At 50.0% G+C, this 7,982-nt stretch overlaps 1 pseudogene; it reads left to right on the top strand.

Annotated features, from left to right (window-relative positions):
* Positions 1-3,203: 3,203 nt before the first annotated feature.
* On the top strand, positions 3,204-7,751 carry LOC114770625 (uncharacterized; annotated as a pseudogene).
* Positions 7,752-7,982: the final 231 nt, after the last annotated feature.

Here is a 7,982-nt window from a genome sequence, read left to right as displayed (position 1 = left end):
TGCAATTTTTATGCCACTTACTAATAATACGCAGTCTGTGTGAAAGCGCCGTAAAAAGTGTTGTTCTGAACCCTCCTTCAACTATACTTTTTATGCAATTTTCTTGTATTCTAATGATCTTGACAACAAAGTTAAACTGCCAGGACCCAGTCAGTAATGCAGAAAGTCAGACCACACTGTTCAAGGAGAGAAATCATATGTTGCCAATACTCCTGTTTTTAAATGGTTGCCTTAACAATCCACCAATTAGTCAATATCATGAAAGCTTATCAGCTTATCGTTTTAGCAGTTAAAACATTTGGTGACGTTCACTAAGTGGCACATACTTGCTGTGTGATGGAAAAATGCTATATACACGCATTTTCAAACCTTTGTACTACTAGATATAAATAATTAGACATGCACACTTCAAAAACACAAAATGCACATATCTCAAACATTTTATTCCAGTGTGATCATGAAGTGCAAAAGGACGATTATTTGGGTACAGTCATTTGCAGTGTAGGTGATCTGTCCTTGACTTTCTGTGTTACTGATTGTGTAAATATCAATACTGCTTTTTTATGGTTATGTCTGATATGTATGCATGGTGCTGGCCCAACTTGTGTGTCAAATATTAAAAGTCATTGTGGCCCCTGAGCTAAAATGTTTGTCAAATACAATTCCAGTATTTGTCTGTGTCTTATTTTATATTTAGCAAGTTTTCGTGACTTCTTTTAAAGATATGCAAAGTACAGTGCGAACATCTACAAGGCGCGTGTATGTAAAACTCGACTCAACACGTGATGATCCTCACCTTTTTTCACAAATCAACAGAGCTCTGTAAATAATTTTTTTATATTATGAATACACAATACACGTTACATTTTTTAAATGCAAAAGTTGTGCTCATTTTGTGCGACTGTTACTGTTTCTCATTCAGATGTAAGATATGCTAGTTAAAGATCAGTTTTGGAATGGCAAAACAATTCATCAAGCTTCAAGATGGATTTACGTCAGTGGACTTCATAAGGTAAGTTTCATATCTGATTTCTGTGGTGTAGTGCTTTTTTCAGGGAGAGTTCTTCGTATTTATTATGACACTGTAACTGAGATTGAGGAGGACACAAACGAACTGCTTCAAGCAAAACCTGACATGGTGTTAACAGTCAGAGACAACAATACTGGTAGGTCTGGTTCTCTTCGCTTTGATTTTGTCTTATCATCATCTCATGGAGTGCTTATTTTTCCCTCCAGAATTGGAGCAGTTAGATCGAGAACGCAGCTCCTGCACTGATACTTTGTCCATATCTTGCTGTTCATCAAGTGACCAAGATCAAACATCAGAGCATCCAGCCAAGAGGTCCAAAGAAACTACAAGATTCAGCAACTGCCACCAAAGAGGTTTTTAGTTTGATCTATGCATTCCATTGCATTTATATTTTTGTAATTCTACAGAATCAAATAAAAATTAATTGTATATAGAATCATTTTCATTTTCACCTGTTAGACTTTTTGGCGGCTTGTTTATTCAGTTTTACTGCTGGCTTTTTTAGTTACATTGCCCCCACCCCCTTGTTTGCTGCAGTGTCACCGGTTTTTAGACACCAGAGTAGATTTATCCAGTGCTTGGTGTAATGTCAATATATCAATGTCCTGATATGTATGTTTTTGATGTTTTAAAGGTTCTTTGGTCCTCTTTTACACATGTAACCCACTATGTAAATGTGTTTTATTGATGGTTTTATTTGTTGTCCCTGTTGAATTTATGTTGGATGAAACACATGAGAGAGACGCAGGAGACGACAGACGTGGGAGACGACACACGCAGGAGACGACGCACGCAGGAGACTACAGACGTGGGAGGAGCAGGAGGCTACAGACGCAGGAGGCTAAAGACGTGGGAGACGCACACGCAGGAGACAACAGATGCGGGAGACTAAAGACGCGGGAGGCTACAGACGCGGGAGGCTACAGGAGGCTACAGACGCGGGAGACTACAGACGCGGGAGACTACAGGAGGCTACAGGAGCAAGAGACTACAGACGCGGGAGGCTACATGAGGCTACAGACGCGGGAGGCTACAGGAGGCTACAGACGCGGGAGGCTACAGGAGGCTACAGACGCGGGAGGCTACATGAGGCTACAGACGCGGGAGGCTACAGGAGGCTACAGACGCGGGAGGATACAGGAGGCTACAGATGCGGGAGGCTACATGAGGCTACAGACGCGGGAGGCTACATGAGGCTACAGACGCGGGAGGCTACATGAGGCAACAGACGCGGGAGGCTACAGACGCGGGAGGATACAGGAGGCTACAGACGTGAGAGGCTACATGAGGCTACATACACGGGAGACTACAGACGCAGGAGGTTACAGACATGGGAGGCTACATGAGGCTACAGACGTGGGAGGCTACATGAGGCTACAGACGCGGGAGGCTACAGGAGGCTACAGACGCGGGAGGCTACAGGAGGCTACAGATGTGGGAGGCTACAGCAGGCTACAGACGCGGGAGGTTACAGATGCGGGAGGCTACAGACGAGGGAGACACACACACAGGAGACTCCAGATGCTGGAGGCTACAGATGCGGGAGGCTACAGACGAGGGAGACACACACACATGAGACTCCAGACGTTGGAGACTACAGATGCGGGAGACGCACACACAGGAGACTACAGACGTGGGAGGAGCAGGAGGCTACAGACGCAGGAGGCTAAAGACGTGGGAGACGCACACGCAGGAGACAACAGACGCGGGAGACTAAAGACGCAGAAGGCTACAGACGCGGGAGGCTACATGAGGCTACAAACGCGGGAGGCTACAGACGTGGGAGGCTACAGGAGGCTACATACACAGGAGACTACAGACGCAGGAGGTTACAGACATGGGAGGCTACATGAGGCTACAGACGTGGGAGGCTATATGAGGCTATAGACACGGGAGGCTACAGGAGGCTACAGACGCGGGAGGCCACAGGAGGCTACATACGCAGGAGACTACAGACGCGGGAGGTTACAGACATGGGAGGCTACATGAGGCTACAGACGCGGGAGGCTACATGAGGCTACAGACGCAGGAGGCTACATGAGGCTACAGACGCGGGAGGCTACATGAGGCTACAGACGCAGGAGGCTACAGGAGGCTACAGACGCGGGAGACTACAGACGCGGGAGGTTACAGACGTGGGAGGCTACATGAGGCTACAGACGCGGGAGGCTACATGAGGCTACTTACGCAGGAGACTACAGACGCGGGAGGCTACAGGAGGCTACAGACGCGGGAGGCTACAGACGTGGGAGGCTACAGACGCGGGAGGCTACAGGAGGCTACAGACGTGGGAGGCTACAGGAGGCTACATACACAGGAGACTACAGACGCAGGAGGTTAGAGACATGGGAGGCTACATGAGGCTACAGACGTGGGAGGCTATATGAGGCTACAGACGTGGGAGGCTACAGGAGGCTACAGACGCGGGAGGCCACAGGAGGCTACGTACGCAGGAGACTACAGACACGGGAGGTTACAGACATGGGAGGCTACATGAGGCTACAGACGCGGGAGGCTACATGAGGCTACAGACGCAGGAGGCTACAGGAGGCTACAGACGCGGGAGACTACAGACGCAGGAGGTTACAGACGTGGGAGGCTACATGAGGCTACAGACGCGGGAGGCTACATGAGGCTACTTACGCAGGAGACTACAGACGCGGGAGGCTACAGGAGGCTACAGACGCGGGAGGCTACATGAGGCTACAGACGCGGGAGGCTACAGGAGGCTACAGACGTGAGAGGCTACAGGAGGCTACATACACAGGAGACTACAGACACAGGAGGTTACAGACATTGGAGGCTACATGAGGCTACAGACGCGGGAGGCTACAAGAGGCTACAGACGTGGGAGGTTACAGACGTGGGAGGCTACATGAGGCTACAGACGCGGGAGGCTACAGGAGGCTACAGACGCAAGAGACTACAGACGTGGGAGGCTACATGAGGCTACAGACGCGGGAGGCTACAAGAGGCTACAGACGCGGGAGGCTACAGGAGGCTACATACGCAGGAGACTACAGACGCGGGAGGCTACAGACATGGGAGGCTACATGAGGCTACAGACGCGGGAAGCTACATGAGGCTACAGACGCGGGAGGCTACAGGAGGCTACAGACGCGGGAGGCTACATGAGGCTACAGACGCGGGAGGCTACAGGAGGTTACAGACGCGGGAGGCTACATGAGGCTACAGACGCGGGAGGCTACAAGAGGCTACAGACGTGGGAGGCTACAGGAGGCTACATACGCGGGAGACTACAGACGCGGGAGGTTACAGACGTGGGAGGCTACATTAGGCTTCAGACGCAGGAAGCTACATGAGGCTACAGACGCGGTAGGCTACAGGAGGCTACAGACGTGGGAGGCTACAGCAGGCTACAGACGCGGGAGGTTACAGATGCGGGAGGCTACAGACATGAGAGGCTGCAGACACTAGAGACGCAAGCCTGGGAGACGCACACGCAGGAGACTCCAGACGCGGGAGGCTACAGATGCGGGAGGCTACAGACGAGGGAGACACACACACAGGAGACTCCAGACGCTGGAGGCTATAGACGCGGGAGACGCACACACAGGAGACTCCAGACACGGGAGGCTACAGACACGGGAGATGCAAGTGTGGGAGACGCACACACAGGAGGCTATAGATGCGGGAGACGCAAGCATGGGAGACGAACACACGGGAGACTCCAGAGGTGGGAGACTACAGACGCAGGAGACGCACGCGCAGGAGACTACAGACGTGGGAGGCTACAGACGCGCGAGGCTACAGACGTGGGAGTATTTTACAGGTTACACCTTCTGGCGTGCCAAATCCTAAAGAGATATTATGGGACCAGTTTTGTGAAAATGTGCGTGATCGGGCCCTGTGTAGAGATCTCCTGAGGTTGGTGCGTCAAAATCCAAGTCTTTCTATTCTTGATGTTCACAGTGAAGCTGTTCGTTGGGTGGAGGATGGACAGCCTAGCGGGGAGAAGTGTCCTTGACAGGTGGTGCTGTACAGTGAAACTCAGGTGACTGCTAGTAGTGAGGTTGTGGATGCCAAATACTCAGAGTTGATGGAACTGAAAAATATGGTGTTAAAACAGCAGGCCCAGCTTGATCAGTTACTGCGGGCTACGCACGCAACTAACTCCTAGTTATGTTTGTGAGAACAGGAGGCAGGACAGAGGCAAACTAAACCAACGCACACCAGATGTTCAACCTATTTGTTTGAAGTGCAATCAACCAGGCCACATTGCTAGGTATCCTCCTCAGACACAATCCTCCTCAGACTCACCCTGTGTTTAACGTAGAGCATCAAAAAACTGACTATGGTCAAATAGCCCTCCACAAAATGGTTACCCGCTGTCCCTGGGGTGTTGGACATGAATGTAATTCGTCATTGTTTTACTGAATTGTACAATGAATACGGATTTGAGCTCTTTCAGTCCCCCCAGGTGCAAGCGTTTCCTGTCCGTGTGCAGGGTGGACCCCAGAGGCGGATTCCCACAGGTACATGGGCTGTGGTTCTAGTTACTTGCCCCCAAGTACCTCCAAGTAATCCTGGGTGTTGGTTGCTCGAGCCATTGGAACCACACGAGGGAGCACTCCCAAAAGGATTATTAGTGTCTCCAAGTCTGGTAACTGAAGAGTGTTATATGCCCCAATAACCAATGTAGGCACTACTGATGTGATGCTCCAAACGCACCAAGTAGTGGGGACTGTATAATGGATTGAAGCGGGAAATATTGATGGCCATGAACTGGAGTCTGTAAACATCTCACCACACACGGCTTCGGTGGCTTCACAAATGGCAGAAATCAGACCTGCTACTACCCTAGACCTTTTAAGGCCTTTCTGAACCTGAAGCAGTGGAAGCAAGAGCACTTCTAATGAAGTAATCAACCTAGGGGAGGGGGATTTGGGATGCACCAACTTACCGGTACACGAGATACCTGTGACGGACGATGCACCAGTGAGGCAGCCCTACCGTAGTCTTCCACCATCGCAATATCAGATGGTAAAAACTCACATCCAACAGTTGCTTGACGCTAAGGTTATGAAGGAAAGCTGTAGCCCCTATTCGTCCCCTATAGTGGTAGTGACCAAGAAAGATGGTACACTCAGGCTGTGTGCAGACTACCGACAGTTGAACGCCAAAACTCACAGAGATGCGTACCCTCTCCCACGGATTGAATAGTCATTAGATGCTCTTTGTGGGGCAAAATATTTCTCAACCCTAGACTTACCTGGGGGGTGAGCGAAGGAGAAGTATCTACTGACCCAGATAAAGTGGCAGCGGTACAGTAGTGGCACCGCCCCAATCACTTGGCAGAATTAAAATCATTCTTGGGATTTGCCAGTCATTATAGAAGATTTGTGAAAGGATTTGCAAAGTTGGCAGCCCCACTGAACCACCCGGCTGCCCAAGTGAGTGGATCAAAGAGAAAGGGAAAGACCCCAAAGATACCGGTGCACTCCTTGTGGACGGAGGAATGTGAGTCAGCCTTTAAATTCCTTAAGGCGGCACTAGTAAATTCACCTGTTTTGGCCTATGCTGGTTTTCAGAAACCATTTGTTGTGGACGTGGATGCGAGCCATGGAGGACTTGGGGCGGTGCTGTCGCAGGAGGCGGGAGGTAAATTGTTACCAATTGCATATGCCAGCCGTAGTCTAAGACCTACAGAAAGAAACATGGACAACTACAGCACCTTTAAATTAGAGTTTCTGGCCCTTAAGTGGGCTGTGAGAGAAATTTAGAGAATATCTGCTGGGGCACCTATTTGTGGTTTATACAGACAATAACCCTCTGAGCCATTTATGGACTGCCAAGCTAGGAGCGTTGGGCTTCACAACTAGCGTCATTTAACTTCACCATTAAGCACAGACACGGGTGAAGTAATGGTAATGCCGATGCCCTCTCCAGGCAATAGTTGGATGCAGTAGCAGCAGGCACAGAGGTACCACAACAAATGGCAGGTGAAGGTTGCGGGCCAGCGACAACCATGATGGGAGTAGTCCAGAATGAGATCTCAGCTCTGGTGGGACAGAACCATGACGACTTAAGACTATTACAGCAGAGAGATGGTCCAATCAGGGAGTGTACCGGACCTGCCAACTCGCAAGGAAACGCTGTTATTGGACAGATGTCTAAGGACATTGAAATATGGTGCCGAAATTGTGAAAGGTGCCACCTGTACGTCGTGATGGACGTACAGATGGTAGGGAGAATGTGTTGGTGATTACTGATGTATTTTCTAAGTATACCCAGGCAAGTCCCACTAAAGACCAGCGAGCCAGTACAGTGGCGAAAGCTTTGGTGCAGCACTGGTTTGACCTGTTTGGAGTGCCTTCCCGGATCCATTCGGACCAGGGGAAGAACTTTGAGAGTACACTGATCCAGGAACTTTGTAAAGTATATGGAATCCAGAAGAGTCATACAACACCATATCATCCCCAGGGCAATGGACAGTGCGAAAGATTTAATCGTACTCTGCATGACCTGCTTAGGACACTCCCTCCAACGAAGAAAAGGCACTGGCCTCAACATCTGCCTAAGGAAACTTACGCCTACAACACTACAATTCACAGGCCTATCCCCCTATTATGTTATGTTTGGCTGTGAACCAAAACTGCTCATCGACTTCTTGCTTGGGGTGGACACGGGACTGGCAGTTATGAAGGACTGGGTCCAGGAGCACCAGGACCAGCTGACAACAGCTCACGATCATGTCTGAGAGCAAAATGCCAGTAAGGCAAGGCCAGGCTAATAACAACAAAGTCACAGATGTTGGCTTCCCCCATGTCACTGGTATCACCACCAGGGCTGCCTAAATCCCAAACCTCGCTACCTGATCCGCCTGTCTTTGCGGTACCACATCACTCTCCTCCCTCACCTTCCAACCGGTAGATTGCCCCAGTCTGCTGCAATCATCAAAGAGGGGCACCAGTGAGCTGCCGAAACAAAT

Source organism: Denticeps clupeoides, chromosome 20, assembly GCF_900700375.1.
Source record: "Denticeps clupeoides chromosome 20, fDenClu1.1, whole genome shotgun sequence".
In the NCBI taxonomy this organism is placed as follows: domain Eukaryota; kingdom Metazoa; phylum Chordata; class Actinopteri; order Clupeiformes; family Denticipitidae; genus Denticeps; species Denticeps clupeoides.
This window is presented reverse-complemented; position numbering and strand designations above follow the sequence as displayed.